This window comes from Mesocricetus auratus, unplaced genomic scaffold (genome assembly GCF_017639785.1).
Source record: "Mesocricetus auratus isolate SY011 unplaced genomic scaffold, BCM_Maur_2.0 Super-Scaffold_100010, whole genome shotgun sequence".
Taxonomy (NCBI): Eukaryota; Metazoa; Chordata; class Mammalia; order Rodentia; family Cricetidae; genus Mesocricetus; species Mesocricetus auratus.
Genome location: NW_024429194.1, coordinates 2,008,016 through 2,033,618, shown reverse-complemented (window position 1 = coordinate 2,033,618; position 25,603 = coordinate 2,008,016). Strand labels below are relative to the sequence as shown.

At 46.4% G+C, this 25,603-nt stretch overlaps 1 long non-coding RNA gene and 1 pseudogene across 6 annotated transcripts; one reads left to right on the top strand and one right to left on the bottom strand.

Moving 5' to 3' along the window:
• The first annotated feature begins 3,335 nt into the window (after positions 1–3,335).
• Positions 3,336–3,491, top strand: LOC106022173 (annotated as a pseudogene).
• A 4,716-nt stretch (positions 3,492–8,207) lies between these two features.
• Positions 8,208–22,038, bottom strand: LOC110343231. Of its 6 annotated transcripts, none has more exons than XR_005879714.1 (4): positions 21,981–22,038; positions 21,138–21,293; positions 20,876–21,054; positions 8,208–8,358 (listed from the first exon to the last, which is right to left on the bottom strand). It is a non-coding gene; the product is annotated as an uncharacterized LOC110343231 (long non-coding RNA). The 6 variants fall into 6 exon arrangements; XR_005879713.1 differs by having other exon boundaries at positions 21,950–22,003; XR_005879717.1 differs by lacking the exon at positions 21,981–22,038 and adding an exon at positions 21,950–21,968 and having other exon boundaries at positions 21,138–21,279.
• Between the last annotated feature and the right edge of the window lie 3,565 nt (positions 22,039–25,603).

Genomic DNA, 25,603 nt, shown 5'->3' with positions numbered 1-25,603 from the left:
TTCTCTACATTTCAGAGTTTGGTTCTGTGTCTTCTTGTGTATTGTGCTCAGGGATTAGCATTAACGGGGGAGACAGAGAAAAGTATACCCGGGTCTCATGAGACACTTATCCAACCCCCCCCCCAATGCTTTTAGCATGTAAGATAATTTGTCATCGTTTAATTTGTTATTTTTCTTCTTTTATAATTTACTTATTTTCATTTTATCTGCATTGGTGTTTTGCCTGCATGTAGGTCTGTGTGAGAGGATTCTGGATTCCCTAGAACCGGAGTGGGTGCCATGTGGTTGCTGGGAATTGAACTCTGGGCCTCTGGAAGAGCAGCCAGTGCTCTTAACTGCTGAGCCACCTCTCCAGCCCCTAATTTGTTACTTTCCAACGGGGCAAAAGAAAAATGCAGAGGGAGTAGAGAGTTGGCTCAGCAGCTAAAGCACTGACTGTCCTTCCGGAGGACCCAAGTTCGATTCCCACCATACGATCTGTTGCTCACTTCCAGATTCTGGCCTCCTCTGGCCTCCTTGGCACCAGGCACGCAAGTGATGCACAGAGAGTCACATAGTGAAAAACACCCATGTACATAAAAGAAAAAGAAAAATGCATGTCCAGGGGAAGCTGTCCTTGGAATTTTGAATTTTATCTTTTTCTCGGCTAACTGTAAGCAGTAGAAAGCTGCTGTAGTGCCCACCTATATGTGCTATCTGTGTCTTGACGTGGTTAAGGTGGGCTAGTCTAAGCTATGGTATTTAATAGTTAGGTGCAGTAAATGCATGCCCATGCACCCTATGCTATGCAAAGGACCTTGAAGGGACGGGAGTGTGTTAAAAAAAAAAAGGTTTTGTTTTGTTTGGGAGAGTCTCCCTGTGCAGTCCAGGCTGACCTAGAATTCATGATTCACCCGCTTCTAGCCTTCCAAATACTGGCATCACAGGCCTGCTCCACAATGCTCAGGTGGTAAATGAACTTTGGATATCTTAAATATACAGTGGAACTGTAACTTTGCCGTACGTCAAGAAGCACCTGTGTTATAGGTGCATTGGAGTTGCTTAGTTTTTGTCAGTGTGATATAAGCTCAGGCCATCTGTGAAGAGAGAACCAGCTGAGGAAAAAAAACGCCTCCATCATCTTGGCCTGTGGGTCATTTTGTTGACGAATGATTGATTTGTGGGAGGGACCAGGACACTGTGAGTTGTGCCACCTTTCGGCAGCAGGTCCTGGGCTGTATAAGAAAGCAGGCTAACTAAGCCATGGAGGGCAAGCCGGGAAGCAGCATTCCTCCATAGCCTCTGGTTTGGTTCCTGTCTCCAGGTTCCTGCTTGAGTTCCTTCCCAGGCAGGCATTCCACGACTGATGATGGACATGTATGTAAATCAAGTAAACCCTTTCTTCCCTGTGGTGGTTGAATAAGATGCCCCCCCCCATGTAGTGTCCTCTTGCCTTGCCAGTGACCTTGTAGTGGTAGCCACACCCTTTGGGAGTGGTTTCAGGAGCAGATGTGACCCATTGAGGTAGAGGAGGGGCTGGCTCGTGCTCTCTTGGGTTGTGGGGAGCATCCAAAGGGCAGAGACCGCATCTTCTGGAGCAGCAAGATTTACTCTTATCTGTGTAAGTTCTTCCCTAATAAATACCTATTTATCGTTTATCCTGGGTCTGGTGAACTGATTTAAACCCCGCCTTCACCCATAGGCTCATTTATTTTCACGCTTGGACATCAGGCAATGGTACTACTTGAGAGGGATCAGGTGGTGTGACCTTGTTGAGTTAAGTGTGTCTCTGGGGGCAGACTTTGAGTTTTTGGGCCTAGAAAGCCAGGCCCAGTGTTCCTCTCTTCCTGCTGCCTGAGAATCTGGATGTAGAACTCTCAGCTACTTCTCCAGCAACATGCTTCCTGTCATGACGATAATGGACTAAACCTCTGAAACTGTAGGCCAGCCCCAATTAAATGTTTTTCCTTTGTAAGAGTTGTTGTGTTCGTGGTGTGTCTTCACAGCAATAGAAACCCTAAGACAATACCCCCAGTTACTTTTTAGAAGGCTTAAGCAACATATACCTGTAAGCAAACTCTGGAGATTTACACCTGGTGATAGATGCTGGTCTTTGTAGCTTAACAGAAAATTGTAAAGACGGCTGGTGATCATTAGCATTTCTTTCTGGGAATGGTGAAAGTCAGTTGTGTATAGTTATTTTTTAATTTTATCTATTTATTTAGGCTGACTCTCGTGTAGCTCAGGTTGACCTTAAACTAGCAGTGTAGTTGAGGATGATCTTGAACCTCCCGTCCTCCAGCTTCAACCTCCCAAGTCCTGGGATTGCAGGCACACACGCAGTGTTCAGTTTCACGCAGCATTTGGAATGGAGCCCAATCATCACAAATGCTCAGCAAGCACTTCATCAATTGAACTACACTCCCAGCCCCTGTATGATCAGTTTCTAAAGGCCTGATCCTGCATTTTAGGTACATTCTCAGGTGGAAGTTTTAAATTTATCACCCTGGGCCATAAATAAACATGTTCCTACAAGATCTGCTTAGAGTAGTCTGGGAAGTCAGATCCATAACAGAACCTAGTTGATATTCAACTACAACATTTCTGCCTGAAGCAGCTGAAAGAAAAGGTAGTGCCCTCTGCCCTTCTGGAAGGATTAGCAGGTTGATGTTAGGATGAACGGAATGAGATCAGAGGAGAATTCCACCATGAGATCATCCGAGACAACCGTTCATGTTCTGTAGAGCATGACCTGTTTCTCCCTTTTACCCACTTTCTCAGGGGGCCTCTGATGGACCAAACATCCAATGCAGTGCATGTTGTGTTCCCATCAATATCAGTTCAATCACAAGGGAATGTGTCCATTAGGGGCTATTTCATTAAAAAGAACAGCAGTTCTAAAACACAGAGCAAATGCTAAGGCGCATTGTGATTTTCTTGAGTCACAGAAGCAAGCTGGTTAATTGTTAAAGATCCAAGCTTTATCCTGGGACAAAGCTGATGAACCCATATTGAAAGCACTGGGCGGATAAGGATGAGAGGAACTGCTCTGTCAGGCCAAGATGCAAGGGGATACAGTAAGAACTGAGTCTTACATCATTTAGTTGTGATCCTAAGACCCACCCTTCCCCAGTGACTGATCTGTTATTGACAAGAAACATAAAAGGTTGATTATGCCCAGCATTGGCAAGAGGGGAAGAAAATAAAGCTGTTGATACAGGATGTAGGATGCTACACCGACAAGCTCTTTGGAATGTATTCTAGTTTGAGTTCGTTGTTGCTGTGATAAACCACTACAGTCACAACCAAGTTGGGCTCCACCATCGTGTATTGTACACCTGAGTCAGTGTCTCACCATGTTTTCTCACAAGACTTTCAGAGTCACGTGATTCCTAGCCAAGAAACATAAGCAAAATCGCCCTATTCCTCAGTGGATTCGGATGAAAACTGGTAACGAAGCCAGGTACAACTCCAAGAGAAGACACTGGAGGAGAACCAAGCTGGGCCCATAAGGATTCACACAATCAATGGCAAGAATTGAGAGTTTGCACTGAATCGCAGTCAACACAAGCTATGCTGCAGGATGGAGTTCAACATTTTTAACCTGGAGATTTGGTCATATTTAAGTTGGGAATGGTTTGTTCAGTAGTAAAAAAAAAAATAGAGAGAGCCTTTCAAAAAAAAAAAAAAGAACCAAGTTGGATTATACTTGCAGGTCACAGTGATGATGACGGTTCATCATCATGAGGGCAGGAACTCAAGGCAGGAACCATAGAGAAATCACGCTTGGCTGCTTCACTCTCTGGCTCACTCACAGACCCATGCTTAGCCTGCTTTCTTGGACAGCCCAGGACCACCTGCCTAGGAATGGGACCACCCTTCAGCATCATCAAACAGTCAAGACAGTCCCTCACAGAAATGTCCACAAGCCAATCTGAGCAAGGCAATTCCTCAACCGAGGCTTCCTTGTGAGATGACTCTCGGCTGTATTGCGCCAACACAGAGGGATAATTAAACAAATGCTACCAAAAATTTAAAATACACTTATTGTTTGATCCACTAGTTCTACTGTGACTTATAAACGGGATGTAACTGCAAAAGTATACCTCCTTGTAAGCACAGAGATGCTCACTAAGAATTAATTATAATAGTGTCTTAGAAGTCACCTCCAAGCATGCTTATTTGGGAATCAGTCGAATGAATTGTGGTGTGGCTACCTCATGTCTCCACAAATCAGGAATCAGAGAGCTCAGGCCAGAAGTAGGGTTGGCCGTAACCTCCAAGACCTTCCCTCAACCAACCCATTTCTCTCAGCTAAGTCACATCTCCTGAAGATTTCGTAACCAGCACTTGGGAGACAGAGGCAGGCAGATCTCTGCAAGTTCAAGGGTAGCCTGGTCTACAGAGTGAGTTCTAGGACAGCCAGCGCTACATAGTGAGACCCATACTCAGTGCCCACTTCTCCCAGATAGACTCACCCCCTATCCAATAGTGCCACCCACCAAGAAACAAGACATAAGTCTGTGGCAGAGGGTTCAGATTCAGACCATAACAATGTCTTTTTTTTTTCTACTTGGGTTGTTTCAACCATCTACATTTTTTCTTTTTTCTTTCTTTTGTTTTGTTTTTTTTCAAGACAGGGTTTCTCTGTAGACCAGGCTGGCCTTGAACTCACAGAGATCTGCCTGCCTCTGCCTCCCTATTGCTGAGATTAAAGATTGCACAACTACCACCCAGAAACCATTTGTTGAAGATAGAACTGATCCACATAACAAATATTGGGAAGGGGAGGTCTAAGATATTTACTTAGAACAATCACTTACATTAGAAGTCAGGTCAGCGCTCTATGGTCTCTGAGACTCGGCCAGGATCCAAGAGAGAAAGTGCCCCCTTCTCTACTGTCTCTTATCCCTCAATCCTCCCACAGACCCGTGACCATGCCCCAAGTGGTCAGCTGCAGGTAAGTGATCTCTCCCTACAATTTATATTTCTTGTTTTTCTTTAAAAAAAAAGATTACATCACCCAAATGTCTGATACATTCTTATGAGTTGATCCAGTTCAAAATGTTAACATCTCACAATGTGCAAGTTGAGAACTTCATAAGAAAACTGAGGTCAGCCGGGTGTGGAGGTGCTCACCTTTAATCCCAGTTCTTGGGAGACAGAGGCAGGTGGATCTCCCATTTTGAGGCCAGACTGGTCTACAAAGTGAGTTCCAGAACAGTCAGGGATATACAGAGAAACACTGTCTTGAAAATCACACACCCCCCAAAAAAAGGAAGAAAGAGAGGGGAGAAGGAAGGAAAGAAGGGAAGGAAGGAGGGAAGGAAGGAAGGAAAAGAAAATTGTGTCTGGAATATTCAAGTGGCTTGGACCAAATGATTGAGCAAGCTGGCAACACAGCCAAAACGGGAAGATGGGAAGTCAAGTATCTTTCTCTCAAACTGGGGATGAATTAGAATTCCTCAGCAAGCATTGTGACACCGAGACACACTCCTGTCCCTATTTTTTGAGGCAGCATTATGCAACCTAAGCTGCCTATGATCCTCCTGCCTCTGTCTCCTGAGAGCTGGGATTACAGGCGTGTGCTACCCTGGATGATGTGAAGTCAGGTCCTCAGGAGCCCTAGTCTAACAACTGGCTGCTGTATCTTCTGGTATCTGGATTATTTCTAAATACACCTACAGTTTCAACCAATTTAGATTTCATTGTTTCATTTGCTAATACTGAGGAGTCCCAGATGCACTGGAGCAAACACCCACGTTCAAAAGCAGTCACTGCCGGGTGACCAGACACACTTCAGATCCATTGGTGGCTATGAAGCACAGGCCCCATGGGACGGTTCATCAATTTGTCCCAAGAACATCGATTTGTCCCAAGGACTGCTGAGTGGCTTACAGCACCACCTCAGGGTAACTAGAAACGGACCCCTTAAAAAACGGAGGTCAGTAGACCCTTCACTGATGTTCAAGTCTTATTTGTTGAAGTGTAACTTGCATGTAGTAGTGTTCTGAGTCACAGCGTTCAGCTCAGATCTTCACACCTGCAAACGCTGCATACCAGGCCTTGACCTCTACACAGACCAGGCACCCAGCAGACTTCCTGTGCCACTCTGGATAAATACACAACAGAGGCAACCACTGTCCTGGCCTTGAACACTAAAGCTTTGTTTTCATGGCTTTATTGTTGTTTTTCTTATTATCATTTTCTTACTCTATTTTTACTTCTATGTGTGTTTGTGTGTGTATGTGTGTGAGAGAGAGACAGACAGACAGACAGAGAGGAGAGAGTGTGTCTATGTGGGTGTTTACAGGTAGAAGTCAGAGGACAACCTGTAGAAGTATGTTCTCTCCATATGGATCCTGGATGGAACTCGGGTTGTCAAGTTTACCCACCATCTCTCGGGTCCTTTTATTGTTAAAATAAAAAGTCACGCAGAGCTAGGTTGCTTAAGCAGAAGGGGGCAAATGTGTTTCAATCTGTTTCATCCCTTAAAGAACACCTCTCACCGCCTCTTATCGTCTGAGCTCACCGTGTTCTTTTCAAAATCCATTATGCAAAAGATCTTAGATTTACTACATCTCTTTTGAAGAAGGCTTTTTCTAAGGCCTCTCTCTATGGTTTATTTATGCTTGAACTTTTGGCATGCTCTAGAGATCAAGAGGAAACTTAACAAGGTGGAACGGAGAAATGAGTTAGAGACGGATCTTGACTTTTTTTCTTTTTTCCTTTTTGTCTAAGTTCTCCTTTTCCCTCCTGTTTTAGTTGCCACCACCTTTCCTTAGTACCAGCCTGTAGCTCTGCAGAGTCACAGGAATGTGTGTCTCATGTCTCAGAGCGTTACTGCTTATTTGACATTTAAGACCAAATGCAGAGAGGGGCCTGGAGAGATGCTCAATGTTGCAGAGCAATTGCTGCTCTTGCAGAAGACCGACCTGGGTTCGGTTCCCAGCACCCACACGGTGGCTCACATCTGTAACTCCAAACCCAGAGGATCTGACACCCTCTCCTGGCCTCTGTAAGCACCGTATGCATGTGGTACACAGATCTACATACAGACGAAATGCTTTTTTTTTATACACAGAAATAAAATAAAAATAAATCTTTTTTTTTAAAAAAGAAAGAATAAAAGCAGGGAGATTGCAGAGCTTGAGCATAGAGACCCCAGGGAAGCAAATCCTGAATGGATGCTGTAGAGGGACAAGATAACTTCATGGGGATACCTCCTGCATCCCGTCCCGTCTACTGCTGCTGTTGCCTGTAGGGGATGAGACTGTTTCAGTGTAATCCCTTTCAGGTACACTGTGAAAGGCCGAGATGAGAAACAGCCTTCAGGAGTCTGGAGTCGGCGATGGCAAAAACTTGCCCAGACCCCCTACAGACAGCAGCCCTGACCTGGTGATGTGGTCAAAGAGCTGGGACATGGATACAAAGCCTTCAGAAGCAACCTATACAAACTTCATTTAGCGCCATGGTGGACGGTGTCAGGTGGACGGTGTTAGGTGTAACTGAGAACCACTCAATCGCAGGAGTGGTTCTCACCGGGTGTCCAAAGTGTAGAAGCAGAACTAGCAATGAGTATTTACCTGGAGTCACGACTGCCTCACCCCCATCACACTTGTCCTTCAAATATGAGCCGCAGCAAGTAAATAAGTAAAAATTTAAAATAATTTTTTAAAAAAGCGATAATACATTCTCTGACACGCATTGCTTCCTGACAAAAATCTCTGCCTACCTCTATATATCCAAAAGTTGGATGTAAACACACAGGCATGCACATGCATCCCCCCCCCCTCTCTCTCTCTCTCTGTATCTCTTTCTCTTTCTCTTTCTCTCTCTCTCTCTCTCACACACACACACACATACATACATACACACACACAAACACACACATACACACACATACACATACACATACACAAACACACACATACACACACATACACATACACATACACACACACACACACACACACACACACACACACACACACACACACACACGATACTAAGCAACCATGCCATAGACATTTCAGGCTGTTAATCCAACAGTAGCTGGTAAAGGAACTAGGAAACAGGCAAGAGATGAAGGCTTTGGAGCCTGGACTTGTAATTATATTTGAGGAGGCAAGCATGAACACCTACAGTACAAGTGTCTATTAAAACAGAGGAAGATGGGGGCGTGGAGGAGAAGCACACTCTAAAGGAGCTCAAGCCAGGCTGTCGTGGCCATTTATTATTATTTATTATTCATGCCAAGCAGGACTTTCAAATGGTTTAGACTGCTGTTATAGGTCATTTGGAATATTTTCTTTCTTTCTTTCTTTCTTTCTTTCTTTCTTTCTTTCTTTCTTTCTTTCTTTTTTAGGAGACAGCTGCCTAAGGAGAAAAATATACAGCATGAGCATCACACATCCTGAAATGTCTTCATTTATTGAGTAAAAAAAAAAAATTAGTTTCAGATGACCAAACCCATCAGTTAGGAGCTAAGAAATGTCTAGCAACACAGCGGTGACAGGACTGTCCCTTCCTAGTAAAAAGCCACTAACGAGCTCTTATCTCAGGTTGACCAGATGGCCCGTTCTGTAAAATACCGTCCGCCCAGGCATACAGACCCGAGTGCACACCCCCAGAACCCAAGTAGAAAGCTTATCATGGTGGCTGTCACCTGAGACCCTAGCCCTGGAGGGAGGGGCAGAGACACATAGTTCCCTGAAGCTCACTGGCCAAATTGAAGAGCGAAACACCCAGTCTCAAAAATAAGCAAACAATCAAGGTGGAGGGCGATCAAAAATTGATACCTGATGCTAGAGCTTCTAGCCCCAGTACACATGTGTACACACGTGCTCGCACTCACAGCATGTCACCTCCAGGCAGACACCAAAGAAAATGTGTACACCATCAGACAGCTGAGACACAACAAGTGTCAGGGTCCCCTAGAAGAACAGCACTAAAGATACAAGTTTATGGGCTGGAGAGATGGCTCAGAGGTTAAGAGCACTGGTTGCTCTTCCAGAGGTTCTGAGTTTGATTCCCAGTAACCACATATTGGCTCACAACCATCTGTAATGAGATCTGGTGCCTGTTTCTCACATAAAGCTATATATGCAGATAGAGCCCTTCTATATGCAGATAGAGCACACACACACACATATATATACATATATATACATATATATATATAAAATAAATAAATCTTTAAAAAAAGATACAAGTTCATACAGGTTCTACATGCTGGAGGTGGTGGCTCACGTCTCTAACCTCAGCACTCAGGAGGGAAAGGCTGGTGGGACTCTGTGAGTTCAAGGCCAGCCAAGGTTCCGTAGTGAAACCCCTCTTTAAAAAAAAAAAGAGTGGGGAGGACATGGGCTTTGCTATTCTGAAGAATTTGTCCTCCCAACTTAACGTTCCATATTTTATTTTCAGGGGCTTTTGAAGAGGGTGAGGTGGGACATTTCAAAGCCAGGTCTCAGGACATTCTGTTAAATGAACTATTGAGAAGGTGCACAGCACACCCTATTAGAGACACCCCCATCCCTTTTCCCAACTACCCCACCCCCAAACTCCCCACCCACCAACCCCTTCCAGTACAGTTTGTGTTGGGGACGGAACCTCGGGCTTCCTACACACAGGGCAAGCACTCTACCAACAGATCTACATCTCTGGTCCTATTTATTACTTTATGAATGAAATTGTAAAGTTTGCAGCATGGGAGCTGGGATGATGTCCATCTGTAGGGCACAAGGCCTTCTGGTTCCATCCCCAGCACCAATAAACAAACAGACAAAAGCTCGCTACTCTGTATGAAGCATTTATTCCTGTGCCTTGTGACTTCTTTTTTTTCTTTTTGACATGGTCTCACTGTGTAATCCTGGCTGCTTGGCCTGAACCTCCTATGAAGACTATGCTATGTGGGCTATGTAGACTTGCCTCAAATCCACTTGTCTTCTCCAGAGTACTGAGAATAAGGGCTTCTGCTCCAAACCCCAGTGTATTTCCCCTTTTACGCACACAAACACAGAGCAGCAAGACATTCTGAAATGTCCTTGCGACTACATGACGCCGCAGCTCTTAATATCAGGTAGTGTGATGTGGAGTGTCCTCCTGTGTGCTGCGAATGCGTGTTGCTTTTATTGGTTGATGGGTAAAGCTGTTTCCGCCAGTGGCTAAGCAGAGTAAAACCAGATGGGAAATCCAAACAGAGAAAGAGATAGAGGTGGGGGGGTGGGGGCGGTTGAAGGAAAGGCCATGCAGCTGCCGGAGAGGCAAGACGCCGAGACATCACCGGTAAGTCACAGCCATGTGGTGATACACAGATTAGTAGAAATGGGTTAATTTTTTTCTTTCTTCCTTTTTTAAATTTAAGTTAGAAACAAGCTTGCTTTACATGTCAATCCCAGCTTCCTCTCCCTCCTCCCCCACCCACCCTCCCCACCAGGTCCCCACTAGTCCCCCACCCAATCTCCACTCCAAACCCCAGGGAAGGTGAGGCCCTCCATGGTGGGTCTTCAGAGTCTGTCATTTCATCCAGGGCAGGGCCTAGGCCCTCCCCCCAAGAGTCCAGGCTGAGAGAGCATCCCTCATTGTGGGATGGGCAGCCAAAGTCTGTTTGTATGCCAGAAATGGGTTAATTTATAAGAGAGAGCTACCCAGTAATAAGCCTAAGCCACTGATTAAACAATTATAAACATATACTAAGTCTCTGAGTGGCTATCTTACAAGCGGCTGCAGGGACCCGGTGAGCACACAGGAACCAGTCAAGTGGGACTGTGCTATACGGAGGACAGTCTTGCTCCACAGCGGTGACACATGGTCAGTTACGCTTGGGCATGAGGGCAGTCGCTGCAAGATCATCCTTGAATATCTACCCATCCATTCATGTGTTCCATGTCTATGTATATCACAAGTAAAAAGCTCACTTGTCTAAATGACACGGAGAGGCAGGGAGAGGGTTGATTTAGTTCGTTGACTGAGTAATTCGTTTTCTCTCATCACCTTGGTCTTATCCCTCAACACATTGTTTAAATAAAAAAAAATGACTTCATAGTCTGGGAAACAGAACCTTCAACCAATGACTGATGGAAGCAGAGGCAGACACCCACAGCTAAACACTGAGCTGAACTCAAGGAACCCAGTGACAGAGAGGGAGGGCTGATGAGCATAGGGGTCAAGACTGGGCTTGTTTCACCCACAGAAACAGCTGACCTGATCAAGGGGGAGCTCTTGAACCCCAGACTGATGGCTGTGAATCCAGCATGGGACTGATCCAGACCTTCTGAATGTGGGTGTCAGTGAGGAGGCCTAGACAATCTATGGGGCCTTGGGTAGTAGATCAGTATTTATCCCTGGCACACAAATGGACTTTGGGTGCCCATCCCACAGTGAGGGATGCTCTCTCAGCCTGGACTCCTGTGGGAGGGCCTAGGCCCTGTCCTGGATGAAATGACAGACTCTGGAGATCCCCCATGGAGGGCCTCATCCTCCCTGGGGAAAGGAGTGGGGACTGGGGGAAGAAAGGATGGGGGGCTGGTGGGAGGGCATAGGAGGGCATGGGAGGAGAGGGAGAGGGAGCCAGGATTGACACGTGAAGCTACCTTGCTTCTAATTTAAATTTTAAAAAAGACTAAAAAAATGACTACATAGTCAATGATAACAAAGTGTTACAAGACAGAATATTCGTCAGCATACCTTGAAGAAAAATGAGTGAATCTTGAACACTTGTAAGAGTCCAGACATGAAGTGACACACTTCCTATGGATTACAACAGCCAATATCCATAGGACCCCTCTGAGAATGAACTAATATTTTCTGCTGATAAAAATTAGGCTTAGGGGGCTGGAGAGATGGCTCAGAGGTTAAGAGCACTGACTGCTCTTCCAGAGGTTCTGAGTTCAACTCCCAGCAACCACATGATGGCTCACAACCATCTGTAATGAGACCTGGTGCCCTCTTCTCACCTGCAGGCAGAACGCTATATACATAATAAATAAATCTTTAAAAAAATTAGGCTTAAAATTTTTAAGGACCAGTGATATGGTCAGCAGGTAAAGAAGCTTGCTGCTAAGCCTAAATTTATTCCTGGAACTGATACTGTGGAGAAGAGAACCAACTTCTGAAAGCTGTCCTCTGGTCTCCACATGCATGTTGCGGCAGGTACTCATGATAGGCTAGGTGGGAAGAAAGTAGTGAGTTCTGGAGCCGAAGACAAGTCTACACTGGAGCCGAGAAGTCTATGCCAGAGCTGAGGATGAGTCTACACTGGAGCTGAGGACAAGCCTATGCCAGAGCTCAGGACAATTCTACACTGGAGCTGAGCAGTCTATGCCAGAGCTCAGGAAGATTCTACACTGGAACTGAAGATGAGTCTACAGTAGAGCCAAGGACAAGTCTATACTGTAGCCAAGGATGAGTCAATGCCAGAGCCAAGAGCAAATCTACACTGGGAGTATGAGGGGGCACGTGTAGCTAGAAAGAAGAAATAGGTCAAATTCTAAGCAGGATGTTTCCATTAAACCCTTAAAAGCAATGGGTGTCTTCTGAACGACCAAAGCCTGCATAAAGATGATATCACACCCAAGCCATGGTTTGATGCAGACCACCTGAGATAGCCAGGGCTACGAGATCAGAAATCCAGGCTTCACGCATGGGTGTCCTAGCTCCAACCTCTGGGTTCACAGGGTTCATATGCTCCTGTCATTCCATCCCACCCTCCTTCCTCTTCCTCCTCGGCCTGTGTTTACGACAGAAAGCGAAATACTGAAACTTAGAAATCCTTTGCAATTCTGTTTCCATTGTTTTCTTGCTCAAGATCCAATTTCTTCAGAGCTTGACCATTAGTATCATTAACCTGAAAGCGCAACGCAATCGCAGTGTTAATTGTGCCGCTTACACCAAACGCCTCCAAAGTGCTTAGTTCTCTCGGGTGTGTTAATGACTCCACCAGCGAATGAGCTCATTCGCTGCAGACCGGAACACTGTGTAGGATGGATGTGAGTCAGTGGTTTCTAAATATTCTTTAGGACATCTTCTAAGAAACATTTGCCAAGCACAGTGCAGGTTTTTCTCCACAGAGTCTGATTTTGGGGGGTGGGGAGGGAAGCATAGCATGGCCCAATCTTTCACAGGCTTGCCAAGTACTCTGGTGAAGACCTAGGAGAATTACTGTCTACAGTTGGCCTCCGCAACTTCTGCCCCCACATACAGCACTGAGCACTCCCTTGTTCCTATCCCCTGCCCAAGGACTCCTCCTTCAACCCCAGTAAAACTTATAGCAACATCTGCTTTTGTCTTCTAGCCATTATAAGCCTTCTCCCAGGTCATGCTGACCTGTCTTCTAATGTTACAATCACTAAGCATATTTTCTCATTAACCTAAAAATTATTTATGTGGAGTATAATCGTCATAAATTTGAACTCAAATTTTTACTTTTAGTTTTGGCTGTCTTTCTTTTTTAAAGTACCGGAGCTCAAACTCAGTGGCTTGCACATATGCTAAACAAATGCTCAGCAACCAAACTGTGTCCCTAAATCCTGGGCCTAAATGTTGCATCAAATGAACAATTGCAAAGAATTGCAAGAGCTCCAAGGATATTGGTGAAAAGCTTTCAGACTGCTTAACTGTACATCCTAGTGGGAGAATAAAAAAAATTTACAAAAAAGAAGCCTGCCTCTACTCAACACAGATCTAATGACTGATTCAGAGGGGACAAAGAGATATGACATATGACAAATGACACCCTGAGGATACAACCATCAAAATCCTGACTCTAGGAAGCTCTAGAGATAGTTTTGCTGAATCCGTGGTCCATGGACCAGAAGCACTGGGTTCTGGATTAGCCAAGTTTATCTAGAAAAACAGAATTGATAGAATGTAATAAATCATTCTAGTGATTTATTAGAATGACTTACAGGCTGTGTCCCAGTCCAATAAGGGCTGCTTACCAATGGAAAGTCCACACATCCAGTAGTTGTTCAATCCATGAGGCTGGACGTCTCAACTGGTCTTCAGAAGTGTGCTCCTGTAAATGGTGCTTTTTGTCCCAACTACCCGGTCTCAAATAACCGCAAAGAGGCTTATATTGTTTGTTAATGCTCGGCCGATAGCCCAGGCTTATTGCTAAGTAGCTCTTACATTTAAACTAACTCATTTCTAATAACCTATGCATTGCCACATGGCTCGTGGCTTTACCTGGCCTTGGTCTTGCTTTCCTGGGTGTCTGACTGGCGCCTCTCCTGACTCTGCCCTCCTTCCCATCATTCTCAGTTTGGCTTTCCTGCCTAACTTCCAGTCCAGCCGCCAGCCTTTATATTAGCCGATGAGAGTAATACACATTCATAGTGCAGAAAAGGACTGTTCCACAGCGTGTTCCAGCGCCGGATAAGGGATGGACTTGCCAGGGAGAGGAGAATAAGCAGGCAGAGAGAACCAGCTCCCTTCTGTGTCCTTACACAGACCGCCAGCAGAAGGCGAGATCCAGACTGAAGGTGGACCTCCCCCATCTCAGAAGGTCTGGGTTAAGCGTGGGTCTTCCCACTTCAAATGACTGAATTAAGAAAAGAAATTCCTCACAGGTTACGCAGCCGCGTGGGTTTCAGCTAACTCCAGATGTAGCCAAGTCCACAAAACAGCCTTTACAGGTTCTCCTGGGAACCTGCCAGAAACACATCTTAGATCCCACTCTACACCAGCTTTTTAAAAAAGAAGCTACGTCTAAACATGATGTCCAGGTGACTGGCATGTCATTTAAAGTATAAGGCCTGTTATTCTAACCAGAGACGACACCATGGTTATTCAAGAAAGGAAAAAAAGGAGAGAGAGAGAGAGAGAGAGAGAGAGAGAGAGAGAGAGAGAGAGAGAGAGAGAGAGAGAGAGAGTGTGTGTGTGTGTGTCAGGGAAGCTTAAAGGATAAAAGAGGGTCCCCGAAATGGCTCAGCAGGTAAGGATGCTCTGAGCCTGATCACTTCCAATCCCCAGAGCCCATGTTAAAAAAAAAAAAAGTCTAAGCATGGTTGCATACCCTTGTAACCTCACTGGGAAGTTAAAGACTGGTGAATCCCAGGGGGGTCACTGGCCAAACAGCCTAGTCTACTTGACAACTTTCAGGCCAGTGGGAGATTTTGTCTCAAAAACAAAAGGTGGGCAGCTCCCGAGGTTGTCCCGTGGCCTCCACACGAACATGCACACATGTGTGTGTGCACACGCGTGTGTACTTGCAGATCCACTTGCAAGAGTGCACACACACGCACACACAATTGAAACAACAAAAATCTAAAAGGAAAGGAAAAAGGGGATAGTAAGAAAGAAGGCCTTAGGTTAAACATTGCACAGGCTTGACTGACATAAGTAGGAGACGGAGCGAGCAGGACTCAAAGACAAGAAGGGACAAAGGGCTGAGCAAACCCAAAGTACCAGTCAATCACAGATCCTCTATAGATCTTACAAACGACCCCCCCCTACCATCCAGAAGTCAGATGCCAATTAGTGACAGCTATTCTTGTCCCATGTGACCTCAGCATGACGGGTAAGCTCCAGGTGTACACAGGTCACTTTGACTTTCCATCTCTTTCAAAGAGAAGCTTGGGTGTTGATCCTGGGTGTACTCAGTCTGCGGAGACTCCTTGTTCGCCCTCAGCTCTGAACCCCTCCACACAGCAGACCACCACCAGGAGGAGCTGTGCGGCTCTCCCATGGGCTCATACCCTTTTGTTAGGGTGACGGCCTGCGTCATTTCTTCCTACTTCCTGCTGCTTTGCATCTCAAGTTTGCTTAAGTGTGATGATTAGTTTTGGTCGCCAACCAGGCACAACTTAGAAACACCTGGAAAGGAAGTCTTAGTGGGGCTGTCTCCGTCGGTTTGTCCCGTGGACACGTCTGTGGGGGGACTGTCTTGTCTGATGCGACAAGGACCAGCCTGGAAATGGGAGGCAGCATCTCTGCTTCGGGGTCCTGGACTGAATGAGTAGTGAGGGCTAACCCAAGCACTAAGCATCTATGAGTTTACTGTTCTCTGCTGTTGACCGTGGATACCATGTGATTAGCTTCTTCAAGTTCCTGCCGTAACAAACTGCAGCCTGGAATCGTGAGCTTAAACAGACCCCTTTCCCCTTTGCTCTGGCTGCCTGGGGGTGAACAGAGGCAGATCTCAGGTCGTGCAGCTCGTTTATTTCCAACTCTGCCACTCCAACCTTAGTCCACATCTTCCCAACCAAGCTCATGAGCTTCCCAACGACAGGGTTAGGAAGGTGGCGTTCAGGCCCCAGATTCTTGCTGTGTTTTCCATGGATTTGCCATCAGGGGTTCCAAAACCATGCAGCACAGGAGTTGCAGAACCATTTGGCGCGCGCATGCACACACACACATACACACACACAACACACACGTACGTCCACCCTTAAACATAATGCATAGACTTACTGTGTTTCCTTCCCTCAAACGGAGGTGATGCGTGCAATTTCACTGCTTAATGGAAAGGGTTGAACTTCTCTAGAGAACATCTTTCAAATTGACCTGGTCTTATGAAAAAATGTTGTTTGGGTAGGGTGGGTTATGGAATTTATCTTTTGTGTTTTACATGAGAAATGCAAGCACAACTTGCAAAACTTTACATTGAAAAATCTGATGACCTGAGCTGGATCCGCTGGACCCATATAGTAGAAGAAAATTTATTCCCACAAGTTGCCCTCTGCCCTCCACATGCTATGCTATGGTACATACACACACACACACACACACACACACACACACACACACAGAGGGAGGAGGGGGAGAGAGAGGGAGAGGGAGGGAGGGAGAGAGAGAGAGAGCATTCATAGTACATCAGTAGTAACTCCGGTGTCATCTGGACTCTAACTGGACTCTGTTTTAACATGTGGCCACAGGTTTCCATATATTGTATCATTTCTGACCTTGGTAGCACAAGGTCGCCCAAAGGAGGGAAGATGGCCTTGGTCTGCTGGCCTAGTCCACCCGGCCATCATCCGCCAGCCCCCACATCCCCGAAGCACGCCGCCTCTTGTCACCCATCAGGAGATAAATCCATTTTGTTACACACACCCCTCCGGTTCAGCCCAGCCGTGAAGAAAGTTGGGGCTTTTCTAAATCCATGGCATCTTTTCAAAGGGAACTGTGCCACCAAGAGTTTTAAAACTGTGGTCTGAATCCCAGCACTTGGGAGGCAGAGGCAGGTGGATCTCTGTGAGTTCGAGGCCAGCCTGGTCTACAAGACTGAGTTCCAGGACAGCCTCCAAAGCCACAGAGAAACCCTGTCTCGAAAAACCAAAAAAAAAAAAAAAAAAAAAAACTGTGGTCTGTCCCTATTCTGTCCCAGTCAAGAAGCAAAGCGGCGGAGGTAACGGACACGCAGAGGTAAAGACAGAAGCTATATGATAAGAGAACAGATCTAAGCGAAGAGATCAGCAGGGACGCTATCGTTCCCAGTCTTCATAACCCGTGGAGGGTATTAGAAATGCTTATTGTTGGTTCCTTTCAAACGGCTCGGTCTGCTTCCTCTTTGCAACAATCTGATTGCATCCACATGCCCTCCATCCATCCCTGGCCCCAGCCTGCTGCCTCGAGGGCCCAGATCCATTTGTTGTTCTTCCCATCTTAGACTTCTTTTTTTTGGGGTTTTGCCTCCTCTGTCTGCTTCCCTCCCTCCCCTTCCTTCTCTGTCTCTCAGCAGAGGACATCATGGACTTCTAGACAGCTAGTGCGTCCGCCTTGCCTGCTCCGGTCGGCAAGCCCGTGAGATGAAAGGAGTTTCTGTTCTTGTTGGGTTAATGTTCTGTGGAGAGAGGGGATTGTAGACCCCCCCCCACCCCGTTGACTTTTAACAGACTCATGAGCAAGGTAAAACAAAACAAAACGGAACGCATCATCCGAATATGGTACAGTTTAAGAAGTATGTTGCAAAAAACAAAACAAAACTCCCTAGCGCTCTTTTAGTTAGGAACTAACACAAATGGGGAAAGGGAGAGAGTCAGACACAACAAACCTTTTGGGTTTGGGAGGAGTTTCTCGGAATCACTGATTAAAATTGGCTGGCATAATGGTTTTCTAAGATTGCTCTGTTTACGAAGACAAAAGCAGGCACTGTTTCCCATTTGCCTCTGTGTTTAGAAATTCTTGTCTTTTCTTACATTCAGGGTTTGGGTTCTGTCATGGTTTTCAGATAGTAAATGCCCCCCCCCCCCACAGGCTCTTGTGATGAGGGCTTGGCTCCCAGCTGGTGGTGGCCTATTTTGGAAGTTTCTAGAAACGTTAGAATGTGATATTTTGTAGCTGGAGGAAGTATGCCAACCGGGGGCATGGATTTGAAGGTGATGCTTGGTTCCCAGTCCCTTCTCAGGGCTCTCAAAGGCTTTCTACCCACCGCACGGTGAACGTCCTTCTTGCGCTGTTCTTATCCAGTGTATAGGACCAGGCAACTGCAGAGCAAGCCCTCTGAAACCGTGACCCCCAAAGACGCCCTTTCTCCTTAGAGTCGTTCTCCCAGAAACTCTGGTTATAGCTACACAAAAAGAATTAGCATAGGCCCAAAGGGTGTGAAAACACTTTTTTTCTTTTTGCAACTCAAGTGTAGAACTCAAGGGCAATTTCAGCAGCAGCAGCTCTGGGGTTGGGTAGCCAGGTCAGTCCCATCTCCTGATAGACTGAGAAGATGGAGAGCCCAGGGGTCAAGGAAGAGCCTGGAGTAGGAGATGCTTCTACTACAACTGGTTGTGTCATCCCAAGGGAGAGTAGGGGGCACTGGACTGTTAGGTGGGGCTTGTCCTCCCAAAATGCCTTGAGCAAACAGGCCCCACCGTTGACAAGGAACGTCACAGACATTTCAAAGACCGTGTCTATGGTGGAAACTTGATCTATGGCCTGCCTTTGTTACATGTCTGGTTGCCTTCTTAGCGTTGCTGAGGTAACTGAGCAGCATGAAGGCCAGCAATGGGGCTGTGGAGGGAATAAGTGTTCATTCTCCAGCAAGCAGATTTTAGAAACTAGCTTTGACAGCCTCCTGGGGTGTTACACGTCTGTAGCTCAATAGCAGCTGTCTTTCACGCTGACAAACAAGGGGACCTGGCAGTTATGACACTGTACTAGACAAACAAGTAGAGTGTGCGTGTGTGTGAGCACGTGAGCGCACGTGCCTACGAGTGCGTGCATGTGCGTGAGTATGTGTATGAGCGTGCATATGAGTGTGTGTATGTGTATGTGTGAGAGAGGGTGCTTGTGTGAATGTATGTATGTGTATGTGCATGAGAGCATGTATGAGTGTATGTGCTTGAGAGTGTATGTGTATGAGTGTTTGTGCATACACACGTATGAGTGTGTATAAGTATGTGTATGAGTGTGTGCATGTCTGAGTGTATGTGTGAGTGTGCGTGTGAGTGTGTGTGCACATGTGTGAGTGTGTCTATGAGTGTGCATGTATCAATATGTGAGTGTTATGAGTGTGTGTGCACATGCATGAGTGTGTTTATGAGTGTGTGTATGTGAGTGTGTGTGGGGGGATTGAACCAGGGGCCTCGAGATGTTTCACCACTGAGCTACCTCCCAGCCCTAAAATGCTGGTGCTAAGCCATTTCCAGAGAGAAGGGTCAGATTTTGTATTGCCTTTAACACCTCACTATCACAAAAAACGAGAACCGTCAAGCAAAACGTGGAAAAAGATAATCGGAGAGAGCATAGTCAGCACGGTCTCTTAAGTAAGCCAAAGTCAGTTTACACAGAGACGATTAGAAAGTGGACGCAGGAAAAGCATTCATTCAGGCAGATTTTGCAGTGCTAGCTACCAAAGTCCAGGAGGAAACAGACTTTGCCGTGCTCCTTCGGAAGAGGGGTCTGAAAGGAAAGCATTGTACCCCCAGAACCCAAGACAGCAGAAGCAGGAGGGGGGATTAGGGAAACTTCCTGAAGATATGTCAAAATGATCCTTCATATTTAAACATACCTACCCATGCACAACCCACAAAATATCTCTAGCCCCCTTTTGCCAAGCATGTCCAGTCTTTTCTTCGTTGATCATTTATTTCCCTGCTATTGTTCCGATGAGATTTCCAGGAGATGGGGGGAGGGGAGGGGAATAGCAATAGGAAAAAGCTGTCTCCTAAGCTGTTTGTGTTGTCTTAGTACATTTTATGCATGTCTGCAGGCCAAACGGCCTTAGTCTTCCCCTCTCTAAAATGGAGACGATAGCAGCAATAATGATGATTGAGTCCTGCTCAAATGCTCAGTGACCGAGGGAGTGGAACTGAGTGAGGGGATGTCTGTAAGCCCCGGGTACTCGGGAGAGCAAGATCAGAGGACAGATATTTATACATGAATTAATGATGGCTGACTGGAAGGAAGGAGAGGCAGGGAGGGAGGGACTTTCCATGGGCTTCTGTAAAAGTCGAATCCCAGAAATCACTGCCTAAATTTGGAATGTACGGATGCGTGAACTTCCCGTCCTCTCTAAAGAACTCCGAGCGGGACCAAGCAAGGCTCTAAAAGGCAGAGCGGCCATCATCATCACTCCGCACTCTTAAGTTCCTTAAGGCTTGGTTCGCTACAGTACCAGGAACAATAGTGCCACCTAGTGACACTTCCAGTTACTGCCGCTAAACAATTGAATTTGACTTTTTTTTTTTAAAAGAAAGCTCCACTTTAGACTAAGCACAAAGGAGATGTGTGTAATCTCTGATTGTCACCGTTTTTTCAACCCAAGAACCCTTCCTCCAAAACTGCAAGATGTGATAAATTCTCACATCCTAAGCCAGTCTCCCAGGCTACATTCTCGTGGAATCTCTCCACAACAGGTCTTTCGATAGTTCCTACGTCCATATTTCAAGGATTGTGAGTCTGTGGCAAGGCATAACGTTTTTGTTTTTTTTTTTAAATAAAAATTTAGTATTATTTTACTTACGAGTAAGGGTGTTTTGTCTGCACGCTAGTCTGTTCACCCGGTGCCCAAGGAGGCCAGAAGGGGGAGCAGGATCCCCTGGAACTGGAGTCACACAAGGTTATAAGCCTGGGCACGGTCCTGGAACCAAGCTGGGTCTTCTGCAAGAGCAACAAGTGCTCATAACTGCCGAGTCATCTCCCCTGTGAAGCATATACTGACATCAGTCTAGACCGTCAAATACGCATTGACTATGTTAGAGCACAGAAAGGCAAGGAATACCCACCACGCAGTACTTAAGCATGCTGACACCTCACGAGCATTCTAGGAAAGAGCCCAGTCCAGGAAAAGAGGCCAAAGGTCCACGCTGAGCCTGGGAGCAGCTTCTGCCCCAGGCTGTGACCTAATAGTCCTCCAGCAGCTGCTCCCTGGGAGAGTTTATCTGTTTAACAAGATAGCGTTTGTCTGCCGCAGATTTCCTCCCTGCAGCCTCCCAGAACCCGTCCTCCCCCTCCCAAGCCTCAGCCCCTATTCAGACTGGATGACAAACACCTGACCTTGAGTGGCCTGTGGGGCTATTACCGACACCTGCAGAAAGGTTTTTACACTTTTCCTATTGTCAACCTAGACCAGTGTCCTGGCTAGTTTCATGTCAGCTTCAGACTGTTGTAATTTAAGAAAAGCGGTGCTCCAGAGAAAGATGCCATGTGACAGGGCTCAAGCAGAGGATTTGTTTTTGCTGTTGTTGTTGTTTTTAATTAGGGAAAGGGACCATAAAAAGGGGAAAGGGAAGAGGGAGATTGTGGGAACACCAGACCTTGAGCAGAGACCCACTTCCCCTTCTGCCTGGGAGTAGGCAGCTGTAAGACAATGTTTACTAAAAACATGTTTACTAAAAACAATACAATGCCTGGGGGCATTAAGTTCCTGGAAAAGGCCTGCCCGCAGAAACCACCCCGACCTCGACCTTGTCCAAAGACTAACCACCTCTTCTGCCACGCCCAGATCAGTTTCTGGGGTCAGAGCAGAACCAGCCAGGATAGAGGAGAGAGCAGAAGCTTCTCTGGTGGGAGCCTTTCTTAGGAAGTTTTCTTGAACCTTTTTGGAGCCTGCTTAAAGTTTTCTTTACATCGTTGAACGAGTCTCTGTGTTGTCAATCCCCGACACCCTCCGCACGTTCTCGGACACAGGCCGCGCAGCAGACGGGACAGGAGATCAGCCTCCCAGGGACAGGAGCAGCAGGAGAAAGGAGAAAAGTAAGAGGGGGGGAGAGGGAGAGAGAGAGAGAGAGAGAGAGAGAGAGAGAGAGAGAGAGAGAGAGAGAGAGAGAGAGAGAGAGAGAGAGAGAGAGAGAGAGAGAGAGGAAAACAGACAGAGGGAGGGAGAGAAACAGAGAGAAGGATGGGAGGTTGGCAGGGTCCTTTTAAAAGGGAACTTAGTGAATGTGCACAGGTGGTGCTCTTAGTGGCTGCAACTGAGGGTGTATCCTGTCAGAACCCCAAGGACAGGCCAGTACAGATGCCTGAACACTAACACATACAAGCTAGAGTGTGGCAAGCTTGAGTTTTGTTTTACCTAAGTTGTTCTGTTTACCGATAAAGACTCGGGAGTAACATGTTGGGGGTAAAACCCCCCTAGATCACAGAAACTAAGAAGCAACCAGCTGGCCTTCCTTTTTTTTTTTTTTTTTTGCTGGAGATCCAGCAAGGGACTGTCTCCCCCATCCATCCCAAACCAAAAAGACCATGAATCTCGAAGTCTCTCGCAGCTCCTTCCTGTTCATCTCCGTATCCATATTCCTGGCTCCTCCATCCTCTCTATGGCTAATTCCTGTCAACTAGTCACTGGCTCTGCCCCCTGGTCCAAGGTTAATTTTATTAACACGGTGTGGGAGTTTCACTGTGTGATCAAATAGCCCACAACACTAGGGAGATCTTGAAAGGAGGGAATCTTAATTAAGAAAATGCCTCCATAAGATCTGGCTGTTGAGCATTTTCTTAATTGGTGATTAATGGGGGAGGGCCCAGCCTATTGTGGGTGGTGCCATCCCTGGGCTGGCGGTCTTGGGTTCCATAAGCAAGCCATGGTGAGCAAGTCAGTAAGCATGGCTTCTGCATCAGCTCCAGTCTCCAGGTCCCTGCCCTGCATGAGTTCCAGCCCTCACTGCTTTAGACGATGAGCTGTTACACGGAACTGCGAGCGAAATAAACCCTTCCCTCCCCAAGGTGCTTTTGGCCATGGTGTTTCATCGTGGCGACACAAATCCTAAGTAAGTCACCCAGTGGCTCATGGTATTGAGTTTTAAAGAGTAGAGGTTAACTCCCTTGTAACTGGAAGGTATCTTGATCAACCAGTCTTTGGGCACCAATTATTTAATTAGGAAATTATAGGCTTAATGTTTTGGCCAGGAAGCTTGGAAGCTAGACTCTGTTTAGTGAGTAAGATTGAGCAAACCAGGTAACTTCTGTAGTCAGTGTCCTTACCTATAAAATGAAATAACAATGCCTACACTACCCATGTCCTGGAGTTCTGAGGACAGAATGCAGTGATTACGGCTCTTGTAACTTCTGGACAAGGGTAACAAACCAGTGGTGTCATTTCTGATCGTCACTTTCCTGGGCCACCCTGGGAGGGAGTTGTTTATCTTCCTTAGTGCAAGAGCGATGGCAGAGAAGCCCCAGTCCCTTCTTGGGGCTCCCATTTCCATTAATAAAATGATTTAGGAACAGATTCATAGCAGGGAGCTTAAGGACAACTTGATTAGGGTTTAGAATTAAAAAAAAAACAACAAGAGAAACACGTTGTAAACCCCAGCAGCTGCCTGGAAGAGGACAGGGAAGAGAAAGCCATAGCCGTGGCATGTGAGTTAAGGCTGCCCGGAGATGAGTCACATGGTAGAGACGGGAGCTTGAGAGAAACAGTAAGGAAGCACCAAGCCCCCGGGAGAAAGCACACTTAGACCCTGGCCAGCATCCCAAAGGAAGACAGAAAAGGTTATGCGTTTCTGAGAGTCAGGACTGAGAAAAGCGAGCAGACCCCACAGAGCCTTGCAACAGCTCTCGAGTGGCAGCAGAGGGAGGGGGTGTTCAGGACAGAAGTATAGTGCCTCATTGAAGGGATGGTTATTCTCTTCTCTTAGCATTGTGTAGGGTGGACCTGCCTTCCTGAGGGTTGGATCCTTGGACAAGCGATTTTGGCCTGCCCAGTTGGATTAACCATTGTTTGTTTGTATGTATGTATGAGATAGGGTCTCACAATGTAGCCCAGGCTTGCCCAGAAGTGGCTGTGTAGACCTGGCTGGACTGGAATTTGAAGTTATCTAAACTGCATCAGCCTCCTGAGTGCTGGAATCAAAGGCCTTTGGCATCACGCCTGACTCTGGGTTAACTCTTTTCCTCTTGAGAATTATTTGTATGTCTGTGTGTACGTAGACCCATAGAAGCCAAAAGTGGGTATTAGGTCCCCTGAAGTTGGAGTTACAGGCAGAGTTGTGAGCTGCCTGGTCTGGGTGCAGGGACCCTCATTCCTCCACAATAGCAAGTGTTCTTAACCATCTCTCCAGCATGCTGGATTAACTCTTTTTGTTGTTGCTGTTTTGTGGGTTTTTTGTTTGTTTGTATGTCTTTATGTTTAAATTTAAATTACAAACAAGGTTTGTGCCTGGTGTTGGTTGCGCCGCATGCCTTTAATCCCAGCACTTGGGAGGCAGAGGCAGGCAGATCTCTGTGAGTTCAAGACTAGCCTGGTCTACAAGAGTTAGTTCCAGGACAGCCTCCAAAGCCACAGAGAAACCCAAGAGGAAGAGGAAGAGGAAGAGGAAGAGGAAGAAGAAGAAGAAGAAGAAGAAGAAGAAGAAGAAGAAGAAGAAGAAGAAGAAGAAGAAGAAGAAGAAGAAGAAGAAGAAGAAGAAAGAAAAAACAAGGTTGCTTCACATATCAATCCCAGGTCCCTCTCCATCTCCCTCCCCCCTCCCATGCCCTCCCATCAACCCCTCTTCCCCCTCCCCCAATCCCTACTCCTTTCAGCAGGGAGGTTGAGGCCCTCCATGGGGGATCTCCAGAGTCTGTCATTTCATCTAGAGCAGGGCCTAGGCCCTCCCCCAAGAGTCCAGGCTGAGAGAACATCTCTCATTGTGGGATGGGCACCCAAAGTCCATTTGTGTGCCAGGGATAAATACTGATCTACTACCCAAGGTGGATTAACTCTTAAAGACAGGAGATGATGGCACGACTCCACGTAGAGGCAGGTTTTATTCTTTTCTGTAACAATCTGAAAATGCTTAATACATTGTGTTTATTGAGACAAGGGTCTCATGTAGCCCAGGATGGCCTCAAACACTGTCTAAGATGACCTTGAAGTTCTGATCCTCCTGCCTTCACTTCCCAGTGCTGGGATCTCAGGCCTGAGCTGACACTCTTGTATCTTTATGCAGCGTTGGAGATGGAACCTGAGACTTCAGGAATAAATCCTATGCAGGAACTCTGCCGATAAGCTAGATCCTCAGGCTCCTCGATGCCATTTAGGAGGTTTATATACACACACACTCCAATGACCATAGGACCAACAAGGTTCTCAGAGGATGACGTTGGACTCAACACCAAGGGTTATTGATCGGACATTGATTTTGCTTTGTCTTAAACTTTGAAAATACCTGCTGGTTCCCTACACCAGTCCTTCCAATTTTTTTTTCCCCTAGCAGAATTATGAAATGAACTTACAGATGGGTCGGGATTCCCCCACCTAGATTCTACA